Genomic DNA, 21,760 nt, shown 5'->3' on the forward strand with positions numbered 1-21,760 from the left:
ACCATGCCAGCTGATAATGTAGGCTGAGTGCTGACCATGAACTTACTATTATGCTCACAGTGACAGTGCTAACAGGCTTATGTGTACATGATGTTTGTGTTGCACACACAAAAGAGACGTGGATGGATTTTTAAACAACTTTAACTACATATTTGGAAATACAGAAGCCCAAGCACATCAGTTTTACATGGCTACATATTATACAAACATCTTGATCATGTGGGCTGAACTCTCTCTAAACCCTATTCACACTTTTGTGTAGCAATAGTTTTACTGAGCTAAACCATTAGCCCAACACCAACTATTTCCATGAACATGTTATCTGCCAATCAATGATAATTGAACCATTTATTTTCTACATAGCTTATTCTGTCTTCTGTACATACTTTTATTATAACTATTTTCATTGTATTTGTAATTATATCTTATCAATTACTTCTTCTATTCATATTATTTATTATTCTTAATTATTGTGTATAGGAGCAACTTTAAAGACTGAATTTCCCCCTGGGATAAATAAAGTATTTCTGATTCTGATGTCAGGGGAAGAAAAATGAAAATATGACATATGTGGAGTTACCATGGAGTCGCTGGTAGAAGACATCATTGATGAAGCAATGTAACACCTGATAGTTCACCTTTCTCCTAGTAAAGATGTCCAAATCTGCGCTGTATGACAGTGAACAAGCTCTTCCACATGTTGCTAATCTAAAAAGCTCCTCACCTTGTTTCCGTTTTTGAGAAGTTTCCTGTACTTTCATTTGTATTTCACTTACCTCCTGTATGTTTGCCAGAAGTGTTGGTTTAGAAGTTGGAAGCCAAGCTTAATTTGAATAGAAAATATGGAGCTGCCACCAGCAGCTGGTTAGCTTATCTTTCCACTAAGATTGGAAAGAGGGAAGGGAGAGCATGTTTTCAAGACATAGGTTGGAAAAAGAGAAACAGCTAGCATGGCTTGGTGTCACAACTCTGCTCTTGGTTCTCAGTATTTTTCCACTCACCTCTCCTCTGCTGCTCCTTGCCTGTCGGCCACGCCCACCACGCCAAGCAACTCAGTTCACCTGAGCACCCAGCTGCAACTCATCTTCATCAAGCCAGTATTTAAACCTCCCTTGTCCACCAACTCTTTGCCAGATTGTTCTCAGCTCTCATGCAAGACTTTCCAGCACTCTTTCTTGATTTGATTTTCTGGTTCTGACCCCCGGCCTGTCTTCGACCTGTCTTCTGCCTTATCCCTACTTGGATTGTGTTTTATTACGGACTGATACCTGATTCTGACCCTGCTGCCTCCTTGATGATGTTCTCTGCTTTCCCCCCCACGGTACTGTTGCCAAGTTTTTTTGTATTGTTGTGTGAGTGTTTTGACAATAAATAGAAACAACTTGCATTTTTCTGTTTTCCTGTGCTGCTTTTGGCTCCTAACACCACCCGTTACAGCTTGGTCCAAATAAGCAGCATTTACCTGTGTTTTCATTTTCATCAAGATAGGTATCCAGTATCACCAGCTTAGCTGCCCAGTCTCTGACTCTTAAAGCTGTGCCAGCTGGGTTAAGATGAAACAGAGGGACAAATAAAACACCCTCTTTGATTCACACTGCAGGTAACAGTGCGATGAACACTGTTAAATATAACTCAGAACTTCTTCAGAAGGAATTTTTAAAAATAAATGATTTGATTTCATGAAAAACATTTTGTGATTTTAAAAAAGGGAAGCAGAAATCATTTTTGAGATGTCATTTTTTCCCTACTTTTTACCTTTTCCTTCAAAAACATGCCGTACATTCTGTATGAGATCAACTGCAAACATGGTCTATATTTGCTGCACAGAGGACAAAAATAAACCACGAATGTGAGCCACAATCAAACCCAATGTCTGGAAAAAGGTTAACCTCAAGCACATTACAACATCTATGTGAAAAGGTAAACATGAAGGGGTTCATGTGTCTTTTTCACCATACCTGTTTTTTCTCCTGTGAAAAATTGAATTAGCAGAGGGTACATTAAGCAGCTTATGTTTACTTTATGATGATCATCCTCCCCCCTCCTCTTTATTTTTTTTTGCGCCTGATTCTTGCTCCACTTTCCTGTCGGATGTCAAGTCTCTCCTCGAGCGGCTCCACCTTCCTCCTGTACCTGCCTGCGAGGCTCCACCACGGCTTCTGTGTGTTTGTCGACTTAATGCTGGAGCAAGGCACTAATCTGCCATTAAGACAGGGGGAGAGAGAGGCTTACTGGTGTTTCTCTTACAAATCCACTTCCAGAAAAACCCCGGCAGAGATGCTGCACTGCATCCCAACGGATTAGTGACAAGGCACGAGGAGCGTAGAGGGAGAGACGGTGGGGGGAAAAAGGTCAGAGAGAGATGATGTGATGGAGAAAAGGTGACGATGACAAGAGATAAAAGAGAGAAGGCTACGGAGACACAAAAAGGGGATGCCTAGGTGAGAAAATGAATAGCGCGGTGTGTGGTTAAAGATGGCAAATATGCGTAAATACGTGGGAATATACAAGAGAGAATAGAAAAGGGAAATGACACAGGAAGGCAGGGGTGTTGGAGGAAGGAAACGAGGACAAAAGGAGAACAGAGGAGGTGGTGGAGCTGTGTGGGCGCGCTGGTTGTAGGACAAGGGGTTGTAGGTTGTAACATTTGATATCTGGTAGTCACACATGTTCAGTACACATATTGGTTAGTGAATTGTCCTTTCTTTACATCTTAATCCAGTTCAACCTGTTCAAATCATTTGGTTTTCTGTTGCTTGTAGTGACCACATTTTGATGAGAGGTGTTAGCCAACGCTTAGTTATTACAACTCATATTTGCCAATTGCTTATTCATTTGCTTGTGAATAAGCATGTTACCTGAATGAGATCCTATCTATGGTGGTGGCTGAAAAGTTTTATTTAAAGGCTGAAGGAGGAAAGAGAGCTGGAGCTACACTGCAGACTCACTCACTCCCTCACTCACTCAGAGCTCCAGGTGAATGACACATACCATAGCTCTTAAAATAACCGGTCTAGTCTGTCATCTCTTAAACAGTCTTGACTTCTGAATAGTGGTCACCACAAATAAATCAACGTCAAGCAATCTCTGAAGGAGCTAATGAGCCGGTATGATAAGACATAAGCTATGTAGTTTGTTCATAATACGTAATTAAGTAACTAATTAGCCAAGCCTGCTATTTAGAGCCAACATGACAATTCTAGATTTCTACCTGTCAGACAATCTTGCATATGTTTTGGTGCATAGTTATATTCAAATGGATGTGTTATATAAAAGAATGTAGCGCCTGCACATGCATCATACATAAAAAAAACTTAGCTATAGAGATCATCCATCCATCCATTATCTTGCCCGCTTAATCCTGTTAGGGGTCACGGGGGGCTGGAGCCTATCCCAGGCTGTGGGCGGAAGGCAGGGTACGCCCTGGACAGGTCGCCAACCTATCACAGGGGCTATAGAGACCGGTGGTGGGAATCGCCAGGTGACTCTGGATGATATGATACAATATGATACACTACAGGTAAAAGATAATGTATAGCTATCTGCTGGTTATCCTTTTATTGATTTCTTCTTTCGGTTTTGAAAGTGGGAAAGTCATCTCTTCCCTTCTTTTCACTGCTGTCCGACATTATCCTTCCATCGTCTTCTGCTATTTTGCCACTGTTGACTTCTTCTTTGGCCAACTGACTTCCATCCAGGTCACCGTCCACTCATGTCATTGGTGCCACTGTAGGGAGTCATGAAGAAGTGACACTGAGTCAAATTGGCACTGCAAATTTACTCTGAGCGCTATTTTAAAATATTAGGATATCAGTATTTAGCACCGGTGCATCAATAGTTGTTTCACCAGAACAGTCAGATTAAGTTGCTGTATGATGATTTGTTCCACCTTCTATGGAGACTAAACCAGTTTTTTAACCTGACTGTAAACACTTTAACTCGTGTTGCAAAGTTGTACATTTTGAAATGGGGTCCAGTGGGAACTGACTGAGTTTTGGAGCCAGCCTCAAGTGGACACTCAAGGAATCACAGCTTTTGCACTTCTTCTTTGGCTTCACTTCTCAGCCCGGATTGTGGCTGCTTGTTTTGAAATTTATAACAGATTGACCTCCACCCTCTTTTCTCTGCTCTAATAGCTGGACATAACGTCCCCTTGAAGTGTCATTATGATGCAGCCGCGGCATGACTCGCACCTTTCTAAGGCTGTCCATCTGTGGCGGGAACATCGGAGAGCTGGAGCAGGGGTCTGAAAGGGAGCAGTCCTGACAAGCAGATGGCTCAGCTCCTCCGTGCCAGGACTGTGCCCACTTCCCTCCAACCACCCACAACTCAACCCACTCTTGGCTCAGCCCATCTGTGGACTTGCCTTTGGGGAATGAATGTGCACCCACCTGGGCTGACTGGGGTCCGCCGCGACAGAGTCCATTTTGTTCTGAGTCAGAGGTCCGCCAGATCCTAAAACACTCAGGAAAAACAGAAACCACCCACACTCATCCAAGGAGCTGCCCCTCTAAAGGTAAGTGAAGGCTTCTTTTTTTTTTTTCTTCTCCTCCATCAAACACTCTTGGCTTTCCGTGGGCAGTTGCCATGGCTACGATAAAGTAAGCGACCACCTGTGGGCTCGCTTCTGATGTGAAAGCAAAAAAAAAGGCAAAAAGAGACAAATCAACAGACTGCAAACTGATTGACCGAGCGTAGCCTGGAATAAATCCAACATTTCAGATCCTCTGATGTTTTCGGGGCATTCACGCAGGCAGATAAAAACATCTTGATTCAGCAGAAAGGAAAGTCTCTGCATCAGTCAGATAGGGACTTGGTCACAGTGGGTGTGGGCAGCAGATTTCAGATCGGGTCAGAGCAGCCAAAAAAAAGGAAAAAAAGAAAAACCCCAAAGCAACTCGCTCCACAGACTCCTCTCCTGCTGGACATCAATCTTCACAGCTGCTGTCAAAGCAAAGAGCAGATTTGATTTCTCCACTGAACAGAACTCGACCCCTGACCCACCCACCAAGCCCTGGTAGCCCCAAGTTGTTGCTATGGTTACCGTAAAGCGGGTGGTGGAAGGAGTTGCAGCCCCACAGGATGCAGAGCCGCTGTGAGCATTAAAGGAATGGATATAAATTTCTTCAAGCCCCCTCACAAAGTGTAATTGAATATAGTAAAGGAACCCGCCCCTGTCAATAGATTACCTATTATTTTCTGGCCTTGAACAAGGTGACTCTGTGTTATACAAGCCAGCTCTCTGTGCAGAGAGATGCTGCTTAAAAACACAGTCATGTCTCCACACTCTCCAGTCATGTGTGTGTGTACGTTGGTGTGTACTGTATGTGTACGTACACGTGTCCAAGTGTGTGTTGACTTGGTGCCAGTGGGTTTCCTCGTGCCAGCACCACAGTCTGGTGAGGCAGAGCGGCATGTCAGCTGCACAGCTGTGCGCGGGTAGCTCCCATTGGTCGGGGTTAACGAGGTAGAGAGCACATCTGCATCAGAGCGGACACGGATGAGTGAGGCCGCAGCAGAAGCTGTCATGCTCTCTCTGCGTCTGACTTGTCTATGTGTGTTTGTGTGTCAGCAAGAGGTGCTTGACAGTGGATTTATTTTTGTGTCAACAAGGGTGTCAGTGTGCCACCGAAAGAGAAAAATGATTTATTCTAGTGCAGGATCATTTGCATTAGTCTCTGCATCTTTGTGGATATGTGATGAGTGTCTGAGTAAGCTATACCTCTATGGATGTCATGATTTTAACTCAAGATACAAGTTTGTTTTTGCAGGTATTCTTAATGATTTTTTAGAGAACAAAAATGTTGATTACTCATCTGCACTTGTGAGCAGGTACTAATTTTCCATCCAACAGGCTTTGTTAACTTTTTATGACCCTCCTGCAGCATGCAAAGGATCAATGAGAGAGCTCTCAGTTTCTGCTGTGTTTTGGTTACAGTTTTCTGTTTTGCACTATGGACTCATTACAATCTGTAAATGATGATGTAGTAAAGCTGGCCTGTGCAATTTCGCAACAGAAGTACGGGGGAGTACTGTGGTTTGTGGAGCTGTATGAGAAGCGATGAACCACCACTACAAGGTAAACATCTTTCAGATCTGTGTGATATTAGTGAGAGGATAGAAGACATTATCAAGAGTGACTAAAATTTATGAACATTTTCATTTCAGGACTATGACTAAATCTCAAATAGCTGCCAAAATGAACTCTGGTGAGATAAGAGTTTTATCCATAACACTTTTAGAGCTGCTCATCATGCTGAAACTTCATCATTTCATGTCATAACAACCCAAATTTATAGTCCACTTATTAGATAATATATGACACCTAGCTGCAACACCTTTTCATGTTTCTAGGATTTAATATATTTGAAACTAAGACCTCTAGACATCATTCAAACTGCAAGCCAATGCCAGCTCTTACTGTGTTTCTGCATGCTAATGTGGATGGTCACCAAAATCAACATAACACCTCAGCCCATCTTAAGATCCTGATCAGTGTTGATAAAAGGAAGTGTGATATAGACATATTTAACCCTCAGTAACAAACCCATGAAGGAATTAAACTGTAATAAAGCAGGATGCGTGTGTAATCATACACTGGTTTTCCTTGTAATGATTGGATTATTCAGTTTCACATAATGTCAATGTTTATAGAGACTTGAAAAGACATTTCCTTATGACATTAAAATTATCTATGTAGAAGTATTAAATAGGTAAACCCAGTTCCAAATCGCACAGCGGCTAGTATTTGATTCTTTGGATGTATCTGCCACATATTCATAGACTTAGAAATTCCTGATATTCAGATCCTAGATCAAATCTTGGATCCAGGCATGAACAGTTTCTCCTCCTTGCTCATGATTACCATCTCAAAGATATGATGTGAATGTGGCATCTGACAAATCATAACGCCTGACACATAAGCCTATATGCTGGCACTCCAAAGGACACCAGGATCCTGTGACGGTGGGATCTCCTGCAGACTTAAATCGACTGCATGTGCGCACGTGAGTCCCCGTTTTAAGTTATGTAAGACTCAGTCAGTAGAACAAAAATATGATCATAAATGATGCAATGATGGCCTACATACTGAAATGAAAGTGTGTCTGACACTGGTGATGTGGAGGATCGCTCTTATTGTGATTATGATGAGATGAAGACACAGAGCAGTAAAAGCAGAACAGACGTGTTTAATGTGACCAGAAACTGGATTAATGTTGATGTATGATCATTAAACAGGATTTAATCTACAGTAAGGAAAATTATTCTAAAGGGTCACCTTTGAAAGGCAATATGAGTGGATCTTTAATGCCACGTGAGTTTTTAAACAAGGAGTCTCTCTTTCAGTGTCAGCTGAAGACGTTTAAAACAAATATCCACAGCAGTCTTATCTCAGCAAGGTATGCAAGAGCAATGAATTTGATTCTGGGAACAAAGACATCCAAACTACATGAGCACAGAGAAAGAAATGCATCCTTCCTCTTCTTGTAAGATTTCAATAGTTTCATAAACACAGGAATTTATTTCAATGACAGTAAAAAAGAAATGTATGCAGCCACTGTGGAGTCAAGCATTTGTTTGTGAGTACCGAATTTAAGCCAACAGATCTGCTGCAGCCACCATGTTTTCTTTTGGAACCAGAATTAATCATATTTTATTCAAGCTTTTTTCAGTTCAGTGTTTAATCTTTAAACTTTTTTCTTTACTTCTTAAAAAGTTATCAGTATGTGGATGGGTGAAAATATCAGAAAGGCCTTCGTCGTAGTCCAAATTGTTGATTTGTTGCAAGATTAGAGGTATGGGTGGACCCCATAATATTTTTATATTTAGAGGTCAGCCGCAGCATTTTTAAGTAGCTTGTATATAAGGCTGTATTGACTTTAACTTGAGGCTATCAATTAAGCCCATAATAAAGTTTATGGGGCAGCTGTGGCTCAGTAGAAGTATTGGTCATCTCATAATCGGAAGGTTGGGTGTTTGATTTCAGGTCCCACTGTCCAAATGCTAGCATGTCCTTAAGCAAGACACTTGACCAAACTGCCTCCGGTGGCTGTATCATCGGTGTGTGAATGTGACGTGTAATGTAAACGCACTTTGAGTGTTCAGAAGACTAGAGAAAGGATTGTGTCAGGGGTGTCCAAACTTTTTTCAAAGAGGGCCACATTTGATGCTGTCAAAATACCTCAGGGCCAGTAGCTCCTACTGAGACTTATAATAAAAAATTATATATGAAATCTATTTAATATTTTTTCCCCTCAGTAAATCAGTAATTAGGTAATCCTTAGTTCTTCACAAGCCACATAAACATTGGCAAACTTTATATTCTTGAGGAAAATGTTTTTCATTAGGGTCGGGCAATTTGGGAAAAATATTGTCTCGTTATTTTTACATGGCAGGATCAGGATCTGGATATCCATCACACTTCTTTTTCATGTTGTTTTTAAGACTTTTATGATCAGCAAACAACATTTTTCAGAACTAAATAATCCATTTTGAACAACTTTTAGTCACCAAATGTAGCCTTTTCTGCTTGTCTTGTGTCCTCTTTTGTGTCTTCTGAACGTTTAGTGTTCATCAAGAACATTATGATACAAACATTCATTTGAAAACCTGTCAACTTTAAGAGTTCTTGTGTTACTTCTTTATTGCTATCTTGCAGAATTCCCAGTGCTGATGATTCAGAATGTGATTAATTTCTTTGCTATTAATAACATGTTCTAAGATGGAAGCTTGGGGCCATAAATAAATGGACCTTGGGCCGCGATTGGACCCTGGGCAGTACTTCGGACATGCCTGGGCTATAAACACAGTCCATTTACCATCTAAAAAATAATAGCTTAAGTAATAAACAGTGATGGTTATATAACATACATATGTATTTCTTGTTGTAACCAATTGCCAACCTGTTGAAAAGCCAGTGCAGAAGTAAAAAAAAAACTTGAAGTCAAGTATCCATCAGATGCCGGCTCAAACAGTCAAGGAATCTAAGCTGGAGGCCATATTAATCGCCCATTTTTACAACAGTATCAACACGTTTACAGCCAGGTACAAACATGGTTTGTAAAATAAGCTCATATCTTTTCTTGTACATTTTTTTTAAAATATATAATTCACTCATTTTGATTATCTCACAGCTAAGAGCTATGCAATACTGTGGATAATTAGGGACGGGGCTGATTTGACTGACAGGTGTGTGTGCGGTAGCTGTTTGCCAGGTGGCTTCGGTTCCCAAAGTGGGGGTTGGGACCCCCTGGGGGGGTCACGAGACACAAATGGGGGGTCGTGAGAGGTCTTCCAGAATTTTTATTTTTTGTAAGTAGTCGGCCTATATTTTACCCATTATAGTAAAAAATATCGACAAGAATAGTAGCTAACCTTGAAATAAAACCATGAAAATAGAAAATGTAATGAGTTTTCTGCCTTTCTTTTTGCCAGATGACTCCTATGTTTAGGTTTAGTGAACAGTTGATTATCAAAAGCATCAGTAACAGTAGGTTAATTCATAACAGCACAGGAAAGACAGCCACATTCTCATATAGGTAGGGTAATTTTCTGCAAACCAGCTAAATAAAGCCACATTAAATCACTTTGAGGGACAGTGGGGATCCCGAGTCTTTGGCACCTATATTTTGGGGGTCGCGGGCTGAAAAGTTTGGGAACCCCTGTTTTAGATAGTCAGTGGCTTCAACCATTTGGATTCTCCCCCTGAAAGCAACGAAAAGCAAATCCAGTGTAGGGCACTTCTGCAGTGGCTTACATTTCGCAACCAGAGGCTATACATTCACCTTTTATAAAGAGCCAGTGATACACCTTTAGTGAGCATTTCTTTAAAGTTCCACAACCCCTGAAGAAATTGAAGCGCTTATTGTTAAAAAATACTGTCCTATATCCCCTTGCCCACAGTTCAGATTCTGTTTTACAGCATCAAAAGAGGACTGAATGGTGTACAGTGGAGCAGTTCATGCTTGCTTATGCATGATCTGTCCTTGTCCTCTCTACGTTGTGCTGCGGAGTACGAATGTGAGAGTACTCAGTCATGCATAAATATGTCTTTGTGCTTAATTGTGTTGCAGAGCACAGTAGTATCTATCTAGGACAGTAGCATGTAGTGATTGTTGTTTACACCGCCTATTTACATTAGAAAGCCCCGTAACAATGGACAGTCTCACCGTGTAGATGCGATAGCCAGGGGTTTTAACGGTGAGGCCCATCGTCCTTATTGTGTGCCTCACCCAGGGAATGTAGAATTAACAGATTAGTCAACTGGAGGGGGGTAGGAGAAGAAGAAAATGCCTGCATGGAGCTGTTTGATTTAGAAAAGAAAAGACAGTGGTGATTGTTTGAGCAAGCGTGCGTGAATATCATGTGTCTATTTAGGGATAATGACTGAAATCGTATGTACACAGAACCTGATGAATGTAAGCAGGCCCTAGATCAAAAGCAAGTGTCTCCCTTTTCTGCTCCTGTTTCTCAGAGTCGAGTCTACGCATGTGTGTGCGCGTTGATGAGTCCATGAACCGAAGCGTGTGTGCAGAGCGAGACAGACAGAGGGAGAGATAGCGAAGAGATGAGAGGAGAAAGAAAGAGAGAGAGAGAGGGCAAACATATTCGTCTCTACCTTGGACTCAGTGGCTGAGTCACTGCAGATGGAGGGCATTTTTCATGCAGCATTGCTGCACAGTTCTCTTTACTGCGTTATTTTTTATGACACTCCTCCCCAAGGATGTCGGTGTCTTAAGGAGGCCCCTGACTGTGATTAATATAACAGGCTGCCTATTACCTACTGACATTTGAGTCCTTCTCCTACACCATTACACATCTGCCTCATTCTTCACTGGGTGGGTTATGGCGACAACTGCAACACGCGACATGCTACAGTACATGCAGAAGGATCACAGAATATTCAAACCTCCATCTGGCTCTTTCTGTATCTGGTTTCATTCGACGCTCATTGTCGTCTCTCTTCTGTCACTCACTGCTTTCCTCAGATCTTGTCTCTCACACATGTAGCTCCCAATCTGGCTCCATGCCTCGTATACCTGCATTTGTTTCCATTCCAAGTAAATATCACACTTGGCCGGCCATCTTACGTTTCATTAAATCTATCTATTCGTCTTCAAACACCCCCCCTGTTTGTGCTGGGGAAAGTTTCTGCTGTAATTATGGAGCAGAATCGCTGTTTATTAGGATCCAGAGTTGTGTTCTGAAGCGATGTATCACAGTAACGTGAACCCCCGGTGGAACAAATCAAAACTGGGTCAGAGCCTCAAAATATCAGAAGAGGAGCCTTATTATCATTTCTGTGTATTGTGCAGCTTCATATTGTGCCAGATAAAAACTCTCCAAACAAAAGGTTGGCACATTTAGGATGGAGATGAGGATGTAATGGGAGGAGGGGGAAACCCAGAATCCAGATGTCAGAGAAGCAGGGGATATTGTGTCTTTGTGGAAAGCAGCCTCCAGCTTCTAAATAGCCCGTAGTTGGCATCTCTATGACAATCAAAGCCTTAAATCTGAGCTCCTGTGTGAGTTAAACTCCCAAATCTCTGCTGAATATCTCAGGGCAGCCCATCACGTGTGGAAAAGCCTACCTGCTTGTGTGTGTGTCAGTGTGCCTCCATTTGCATCCTTCCTGCCTGTGTGTCATGTGAAGTATGTGTGGGTGGTTAAATATATATGTCAGTAAGACATGGAGAGTGTGTGCTGCAGCTGCACCCATCTGTCTGCATGGGGACGGGAGAGTGATGGTGCGAGATGTGTATGTAGGTGTGTCTGTCAGGGCTGTGAACAGGAGGTCTGAAGGCATTTGAAAGCATTGATGGAGAATCAAATGCTCCCTGGCTTCCTCCTCCTCCCTCGCCTCAACTTCCCTTCTGGAGCTCCACTTTTGTGGTGCGCTACGAAATATACCCACCTCAGCTCGTCATTTATCTAGGATTGAGTCTTAACATCTTGTTTTCCTTAAGAAAAGTGAATGCGGGTGGCTCGAAATGGGAAAATTTGACTTGTTTACAAAGCTTCTTCTGCTGTCTCAAGAATGTTAGTGATGTAAGTATGGCAGACTCCTGCTTTGAAGCCAAGATAGTCACAAAATATACTAAAACTGAGGCAATTTGGAAGAGAAAAAAGAGGAGTAGTCTCCATGCTCCACTCTTTTTACATGCCTTAACAAGAATAGTTTTTTTTACAACTGTGCTATTCCTCCTACTGACTACCAATCACTTGACACACAGTGCTTTGAGTCTTCCACTTGCAGCAACAGGTATGGAAGTTGGGTGCATTGGATGCTGGGTTGCGGGTGAGGTCAGAGGCCTCAGACCTGGCTCATGGAATAAGGAATTACACCTTAATACTGGAAAAGCGACTTTGAGTACTAAGAAAAGCGCTATATAAATTCTATGAATTATTATTATTATTAAAAGAAACCAGAGATGGTATGGGAGGTGAAATGTTACCAAATTGATATAGCTGAGCTTATGCCCAGACCATAGACTGTATAAAATATGGACGTGATATCCGTGACGTCACCCATCTGTTTCTGAAGCTCTGCTGCTTTGAGACCAATCGTCGGCGGGAGCCATATTGCTGCTGTCGAGCGATTGTGACGCAAAGATACGGGCTTTGAGCCTCCTAGCCAACAGCTACAGTGTTCCCGCCTGTCAATCAAGTCAGCTGTGCCTCTCATTGGAAGAATCGTAATCTAAATATCTTCGAAATTCACCCACGGTACAGTGTGTGCCGATCGAGAAATGAGCTATCCAGACTACACTCGTCTTTTGTACCAGGCTGTAAACATGTTTATTTCTACTTTGAAGATCAGATTTTTTTTAATTGGTGTGTATGTGGTTTCCGGTACTTCCGGAGCCAGCCTCAAGCGGATCTCCACTCCTGGAGAGGTTCTGGACTCCCTCTCCTTTTCCAGAGTTGCCCAGGGAAAGCAGGGCCAGTCAAGTGTGGAGATACACACAAGCATTCACAAGGTGAACAAGAGGATAATTTCCCAGCGACAGCAGAAAATGGAGAGGAATGCTTTGAATGCAACAAACAGCAGTTCTGTGTAACCTTTTGGGTTATTGGGTTCTCAAAGAGGTTCTGTCCAAGGACTGTAGCTCTACTGGAGTACCTCAACACCCACATGGGCAATGATGGAGATACCTAGAGGGAGTGTTTGGGAGGAACAACCTTCCTGATCTTAAACAGACAGGTGTTCTTTTATTCTACTGTCTAACACCCTAGACGTTCGTGATACATTTTGTTGACTGAACATCAGATCTGCAGCTGAAGTTCTCTGACACTTGAGTGTAGAGAAGAGCAGAGCAGTCACCTTATCAGTGATCAGTCAAATCAGATGGCAGGAAAGAGATCTGGAGAATCAAATGTAGTGATGGTGAACCAGGATATCTGGTGGAAGCCCTTGTCCGGCAGGTCCTCAATTCCCACCTATAGAAGAATTTCTCTTGTAATCTCAGGGAGGTTGGGAGCATGACATCTGAGTTGACCTTTCGCCCCAGCCTCCATTGTGAAAGCAGCTGCCAGGAGTTGTGGCAAGAAAACCACTGATGTCTTTAATGGTGGCCCCCTAGAATACGTTCAGTGGACCCAAGTGGTAAAAGAAGAAGAAGGAGGAGGCCTTTCGTGAATGGCTAGCCTAGAGATGCACAGAAGCACCAGACCGGTACCAGGTTGTTGGGAGGGTTGTGGAGGCAGAAACCTGGATGTGGGAGGAGTCTGTGAAGGCTTTGGAGAAGGACTTTTGGTGGACCAGAAGGAAGTTCTGGAGAACAATCAGGCATCTCATCAGGAGTGAATGGAGATTGACTCAAGTAGTTTTTTGCAGGGGTGGAGAATAGCTGATCCAAACTATATCAGTAAAAGAAAATAACTTGAATTCTGAATCCAACCAACACATCTTCTGGAGAGGAGGGAGTTTGGTGGAGGCCCTACCTTACAGCTCTACAGGCCAAGGTTGCTGAGGTGGTGAAGAAGCTCCTTTGTTGAAGAGCTCCTGTTGTGTCTTTAGGTGTTGAAGCTCTTGTCACTGATTGGCTGTCTTGGATGACCTGTAGGGTCTTCCAGTGTAAATGTTTCTTGAGGCCTATACAGCCATGTCCCCAGGAGAGTCATGTGAGAAGAATATGTGTTACCAGGGCTTTTGCTACCCAGTAAAACCAAAGAGAGAGAGCTGTTACATGCAAACCATGCTTCTATCTTCGTGCCATTACACAGCAGCGAGTCTGATTGCCTTGTTTTCTCAGCTTCTGGTCTCCATCGTCAGACTGGATGTTTTTTCTGTGCAGCAGTGTCAGAGTTAACAATTTGTGATGCTCATTTTCTGAAAATGGAGAGGCATGGCTGAAGCTGTGGTTCCCTCCTGTCTTGCACTTACTCTCACAGTTTTCTCCCCTCTCTTCTGTGTCGTTTCAAAGAGCATCGTGAAAACCCATTCTCTCTTCTCCTCTGGATTCATTTGACACTTGTGTGTATGCGTCTTGGGATTTTATGCATTGAGATGTGCAGAGCAACACATGCCTGGAGCAACACACTGCAAAACACCCTCACACTCGTGGAGGCGCATAGGGTGAAGCACACATCTATACATATACACAAACACAGCCCCTCTATGTGGTGCGGTAAGTACATTGATTGTGTTTTGGCTCCATTTTCTTCAGAGTGGTGACAAGTCTTTTTCCACTCACATGGTTGAAATGAAATCCAATTAAATCTGTAATGGCTCTCCAACTCTTCTTCTGCTTTGAAGGAGTCAGCTTGCTTGAGTCACCACTGTTGGACCCAAATGTGCTCAGGAAATCAGCGATGCGCAATGGCGCAAATGTGCAACGGAGCCAGATGCAGTGGGAGAGTGTGTGTCTGTGATATCTGTGTGTGGTTCATGGCTCCTTTTTTAAAGCAGCTGATGTTAAAGAGCGCCTGAACTCTCGTCAAACTTTGTTACCCTTCTCAGTGTGTTGCATTTTTGACAATTGCTGTCGTCTATTTGCATATTTTAATTAAGTAGCTGAAATTTAGAATTAATCGCTTCCTAAATTTATGGGGTAATTATATGGTGTTTGTCCTTGACTTGGCAGTGTCACCCACCCATGAATAAATTCATCATAGTCGTGTGATGGCAGACAAAGTTACGCTGACACCTGCAAACTTTGTTTCCTTCCCACTTACCCCTCAATTACCCTCTTTTACTTTCTGTTTCTGACACAATAAATCACATACTGTCACCAAGGCTTTGTCATCAGGCCTCTGTGACAACAAGAGCTCAGTGATATGTGGGTGGAAAGGGCGCATACAAAACTTGTGTGAGTGTGAGTGTGTGTGTGTGCGTGTGCGTGTGCGTGTGTGTGTGTGTGTGTGTGTGTGTGTGTGTGTGTGTGTGTGTGTGTGTGTGTGTGTGTGTGTGTGCTGGGACTTCTAAATACTCAGTGCACTTGCTAAAAGAAAGAGCCTCTTTGATAAACCGGACATAACCAAAGAGTAGTGTTTCCATGGGGACCCGTATATGCTGCTGTTTGCTCAAGTTTTGCAGAAACATTGTCCCCTCACTGTTATCACTTCTTCACTCATATAAGTGAGCATTAAGACTGACATTAAATGGAGACGGGGGACAAACCTGTTGGTTAGTTTAAGAGAGAAGTGATAAAAACTCCTGGGTGGAATAGCTTTTTAGGAGGAGGTGGATAAATTGTAAATGCTGTCCTCTAGCTTGTTATGTTTTTATTTGTAATTAAGTCAGGAACTGAAGTAAGAAAAGCATAGAAGTCCTCTTGGGTTGGTGGTCTTGGTTAACTATGGTGTCAAACTAAGAGAGACTCTAATCGAGAGGATTGTTGTTCAATTTTAATGACAAAAACTGTATACTAACAGCATGTTCTAACACTGGCAGTGCCTATCTTCTAAACAACCTATGAAGTTCACCATTTTCAGAGTTCAGTGCCCTAAACTCTAGTGTTGTAGTACCCGAGTCCGGTCTTGGTCTCAAGACCAGTCTCGAGGGCGCTTATTTCAGGTCCCATCTTGGAATAGAAAGCATTTTTACTCATTCTTGTCTTGGTCTCGGACTGGGCGGACTCCGTATTTTATATCAAGACCGGTCGAGACCACCACTGATGCACTCTCCCTTTCTTTACTGTGATAAGAGAAAAAAACAAAACTTAAGGAGTCAAAAGAAAGGCAACAAAGACAAAACCAAAACTAGTAGTGTTCAAAGAAAACTTAAATAAAATAAACTTAAGTCTTTTATTTTGTTAACTCTCATACTTATTTTTCATTGATATATATGGTCTTGGTCTTGTCTTGGTCTTGCCCTGCCTTGGTCTTGGTCTTGACTCGGTCTCGATCCCTAAATGTCTTGGTCTTGTCTTGGTCTCGGTGCACTCTAGTCTCGGTTAACGTGGTCTTGACTACAACACTACTAAACTCTAAAATGTCATTGGCTAGGCAATTTTGAACCCAGCTGCAAATATTTCAAGTTTTGGAACACTGCTGCTCTTGCCAGTGTCTCTTCTCCCTCACTAACTAATCAAAATCAAGAAGGGGTGGTACTTCCTGTATCAGCTTTGTCAACAAATGTGGCGGAAGAGAAACTCATTCTGTTTTATAAAGGTAGAAATGTTCAGGTTTGAGCTGCTAATGCCAGGAATTATTTGTTTTTCCATTACCATTGTTATTTTCTTTGTAAAATGTCCTTGAATAAATTAATATATCAATCATACAGAGAAATATGAAACAGACCTAAGATTGAATACCAGGGGAGGCGCAAGTGTTGTGAGCCAACTAGCAACAGAAAGCACATATATTTAGTATCAACAACTTGACTGCTTTTTTTTTTTTTTTTACATTTGTATTATGTATTATTATAGCACTGCCCTGCATGTGGCAAAGTGATACTACAGTGGCCTGTGGAGCATGTTATTGTAATGTTAAAGAAATCAAGCCACCGTATGTGATGAGTTGGGACATCAACATCGTCATGAAATCGTCAATATGTGTGAAAAAGGTCATCTACAACACGCATGACCCACTGACTCATGACAATCAATGCACTTGTATTGAATTGAAGGCATGTGTGTAAATTTTGCATCATCAAATAACATGTGGCGTGAACGGAGAAACAAAAAAGATGCAAACAGCTCATGTTTGCCAAATTTCTACAGCAGACAATAATCAAGATGTTCAGACTACAAATAACTGGCAGTAGATCCGTACACAATCCTGTATCCAAATAGCGTACAGATGCAATGTAACCACATTGTGAGTTAAGCAGATGGATATAAATCCATTGCCTGTTCCCTCCCCAATGAAAACTGGCACCTGTTATTGTCCATCTGCTTTATTTCCTGTTCTTTTGATTTAATATCAGCTGCTAATAAAACGTCACACTCAGAGCCTGAGCTTCAGCCATGAGCAGCCCTCTCTCAGCTCAGCTCTGCTGCGGATCATTTAACCAGAAATGACGTCTGAGTTGACTTTTTGAATGCAGCTTTATTTACACTGAAGGTAGATGAAACATGTGCTTAAAATATGATTAGATGTGCTACAAATGGTTGACTATATGAATTCCTTTCTCCGCAGCTCATTGCTAATGTTTTGGCTTTCAACACACAATGACATTCAGTTTCATACAAGGTTAGTTGGGAGACACATGAGCCTTGTTATTCTTAAACAACAGAAACAAAGCAGAGGTGTTTTGAGCTGTATCAGAAAGCCCATGCTCTGATTGTCTCTTCATTTTCAGAGCAAGATTTTCTCCAGACCTCTGTGACCTTGATACAACAGCTGCTGTGGTTAAATGATATTAATGAGCTGTTGTTGTGGTTTCAAGAGGCTGCCAAGTCACAACAATAACAGCAAGATATAAGACACAAAAACATGGCAAAGCTAAACATGTTGCACAATCACAGACGTTTGCTTTTTTTAAACCCTGATCCTAATCATGTGTTCTGTTTTTAAAAAACACATCTGATCAAGTGGTGTTTGAGTGGATGAACAATTGGGTGTCAAATTACACCAAGTTCTTTAAGGTGCTTTAAGCAGTTTTAGTTGTAGATTAAGGGAGCCATGTGGATGGTGATTACCAAATGTAAACATACATGGCAGTGAATGTGAGTAGGTATTGACACCACCTGATGAATTTATAACGCTAACAATTAATCCCCTTAATGCCTCTTTTTTTGCTCTGCACCTACTGAAGAGGGAAATATCTCTCTTTTCAGCTGCTAAACACTTCTCCATTTATAAAAAAAACCAACCATGTTCACGGTCAAATGTTTACAAGGTCCTATGTTCCCTATATATGCAAGAGAATGGCAAGGGCTGTCCTTGCAATTGAAATTGCCTTCCAATGCAGCTTTAATGATAAAAGTGTCATCAGCCGTGAATGAGTATGAATGTCTTCAGTCAAAGGAACTTTCTAGCCTGAATTTGTGCAGGTGCAGGTTCACCACAGCAGTGAGTGAGTTATTTCTGATGTAGGTGGGGGCTTTTGGTGTATTGATCCAGGAAAACAATCTAAACATTCAATGTTGGGTTGCTGAGAACATAAAAGCCTTTGAATGGTGTTCTAAATTGGTAAAATCAAAGAGCAGGAAAAAAAACACAGACTGGTTAACACATGGGTTTAGTTTTAGTGACGACAACCATTTGTTTCTATAGAAGTATGATAAAGCTCAAACATGTCATTGTTACACCCTTGAAAAAGTGAAGCAATAATCACAAGCGTGCTCGTGTTGGGTTTCCTCATCAAGAGTGTTTAATAGAATGCAGAAATAATCTCCCCGCTCTGCAGGTGGAGACCGAAGCAATGAAGCAATCGATCACAGATGAATATCTGACACAGACTACTAAGCAGATCACAGATCAACATGTAAATCTTACTTTTAAACAATAGAAAACATAGTAAAACAGTATATTTAAACACCCTTAGCGTCATTACTGTTTGTTTTTAACTATTGACTGATTTTATGCATTTCAAATGACTTAAATGTTTCTAGATGATTTTTAATCACTCTCTAAAACTTATGAAACCATTTTGTTTTTATCCCCATTGTAGATTTTAGCTTTGTTATTAAAATGAACTTAGAAAACTGTTTTTAAAGTCTTTATAACTTATATAATGCTTTTTAACCTGTCACATCATCACATCAGAGGTGCTGACTCAACCTTTCTTCAAACAGCTCTAGAAAAGGACAAAGAGGTGGCGTTGAGGCGGGCTACAAGCCTCCTGACAAGCAGCTGTTTTTAGCACATGTTGGTTAAATCAACCACACCCTTAATTAGGCCTAATTATGCATAACTCCTGACTGACATGCTCTATTCAGTGTGTATAGAGAAAAATATTTCTGTACCCGGTTGTAAGCGTGTTTATTTCTGCTGTAAAAATGGCCGTCTTAATGTTGGCACTTATAGTGATTGACTCACTTTTGTAGCCAGCCTCCGGTGGACATTTGGGGAACTGCAGTTTGTTGCACTTCTGCATTGCTCTGAAATCGCCCTAATGGCTTGATCGTGCACTGATAAAGTGGGCGGCCCAGGTTTCAATTCCAGCCTGCGGCCCTTTTTCCCCATGTCTATTCCCTGTCTCTGTTCCAGCTTTATCCACTGTCCACTCTTCTCTAATAAAGGAGTAAAAGACCCCCCACCCCCCAAAAAGAAAAAAGAACAGTGTGCTGCTTGGGAAACACAGAAACCTGTAAACAGATTTCCTCACTTTATCTCAAACCATGCCTTCCTTGTTGTTTGATGCTGGGCATACAGTTAATGCCGGATTATCTGGGGTTGGAATAAGACAATGAACAAAAACAAGGCAAATTAAACAAAACAATGAGCTTAACATACTGATCATCCACACAAGGCATGGGGGAACCGAAGACAGAAGGTAATTCTCTGTTAGTTTTCCACAACAAGGTCCCCTTTTCATTTTAGTGATTTGACACACTGTCAGTGTTAAAGTATTAAGTGCAGTTTTGTATCTCCTTCATCCATATAAATAACTATCATCATATGAGCTCTTTACTGTGCATTTCTGCTTAAAGTTATCATGGTAATGAATGTGTGAATGGCACATGACAATCAGCTTTTGGACCTGTCTTATCTCTCACATTGCAAACAGGTTTGTCTACCTCTGGTGCTCCTCTCTTTGTCCTCAGCAGGCTCTGTTCCTCAGACCTGCTGGTGTCTGAGTCCATCATGATAATGATGCTACAGGATATGAAGAGGCCTGGGGTGAGACTGATAAAAGAAGAGGAACTTTTCAGCAGCCGGAGCAGTCAGGGTCAAGGGTCACATGTCATTTATCGATGTCAGGTTTCCTTCGCTGAATGCTAATCGCTAACATGCTGCTAGGACAATACGATTAGACTTGATTAAAAGACTCCATTAGCATAGAAACCAGAGGGAGCTGAGGAAACAGCACTCGTGGTCACCCTGTGGTTGTTTTCTTGGGTGAAGAATAACACTGGGCGGCCTTGTCAGTGGTCAAGTTTTCTGCTACAGGCGCTGATGTGAAGAAGGAGACACTGTGGTATATCAGCATCTCATGCGTGTCAAATAAGCGTGTTAAAGTACATGTTGTGTTGTGATTACAGAGCTGCTGCTCGGTTTGTCATTGTAACCAGGAACTACTTATTGATCAGGCTTCAGTCCAGGATTTTGCAAGGGAGGGGGCATCAGTTAACAATCTCTCCTCTGGGAGATGACTAATCATTCGATGAGAATTTTTGACTGCGCTAATCTCCGGATTGAATGGAGATTAACCGCCATGTGGGGTGATGACTCTTCCCTTTGTCTTTTTTTTTTTTTTTTGTCTGGATGGGGATCTGCGGGGTCTTATCTTATCTCTGTGCCTCATTTCTCGGGGGCAGTTCCTCGTCGTTATCAACACTGCTCCATCTACATGGAAATCAAAGCCTTTGCAGAAGTGGAATACGATTAAGGAGGGGGAGGAAAAAAAGTCTAATCTTACTCCCCCCTCCTCTCTCAATTCATGCTAATAATTCACTGCAGAAACCCGCGACTGTAGCTGAGCGACTCAACAACAACAACAACACACGTTTTGTGTTATTGTGGAGGTGGCTGGCTGAACGAGGTGGCACTACATCAATGTGTTCGTGTGTAACTCTGAAATATTTTATCAGCAAGGCTTCTTTTTGTCTGTAGGCCTCGAAAATGAGGATTAACTCTCGCTTCGTAGGACCCAGCTGCCTGACACTGACCTCCTTTGTTTTTTTAATGACCAAAGAGTAGATGCCTGTGTGTGATTGTGTATGTGTGTTTATGTGCGTGCGTGCGTGCGTGCATGCGTGCGTGCGTGTGTGTGCGTGTGCGTGTGTGTGTGTAGCAGGGGTGGCCGCTCAAAGGATGGCGGGTTACAGAGGGGGGATTAGAACCACCACAGCAGCCTCCCTCCACTGTAAACAAAAGTACATGGTACTTTACAGTGTGTGTATGTGAGTGTGTGCATGTGTGAGTGCGTGCGAGTGTGTGTGTGTAAATGTATAACATGCCACTGCTTGTGACACCAGACAAAAAGAGGAAGACTGAGTCCATCTGTAGCGGCGGGATTAAGCTGTGCTCAAGCCAAGAGCTACACGTCAATCAACTGCTAAGTGTGTGTGTACTGGCAGTGTGTATGTGTGTCACTAACTGTACACCCACATACACAAACAGCTCTCGTCCAACAGGGGGGGAGGGGGGGACCCCAACACTGTTGTTTTCATTTGTAATCTCTGAGATGGAGGGAAGCCAGAAATGC

The 21,760-nt window shown here is 42.2% G+C and overlaps 1 protein-coding gene across 1 annotated transcript in view; it reads left to right on the plus strand.

The window, feature by feature from the left end:
• Window positions 1–1,077: 1,077 nt before the first annotated feature.
• Window positions 1,078–21,760, plus strand: part of LOC117827431 (disabled homolog 1-like) — an 87,146-nt gene continuing 66,463 nt past the window's right edge. The window contains exons 1-2 of the mRNA XM_034704043.1: window positions 1,078–1,321; window positions 4,137–4,516. The gene's annotated coding sequence lies outside the window, so the exon portion shown is untranslated. The remainder of the gene's footprint in view (window positions 1,322–4,136; window positions 4,517–21,760) is intronic.

This window comes from Notolabrus celidotus, chromosome 15 (genome assembly GCF_009762535.1).
Source record: "Notolabrus celidotus isolate fNotCel1 chromosome 15, fNotCel1.pri, whole genome shotgun sequence".
NCBI classification, from domain to species: Eukaryota; Metazoa; Chordata; class Actinopteri; order Labriformes; family Labridae; genus Notolabrus; species Notolabrus celidotus.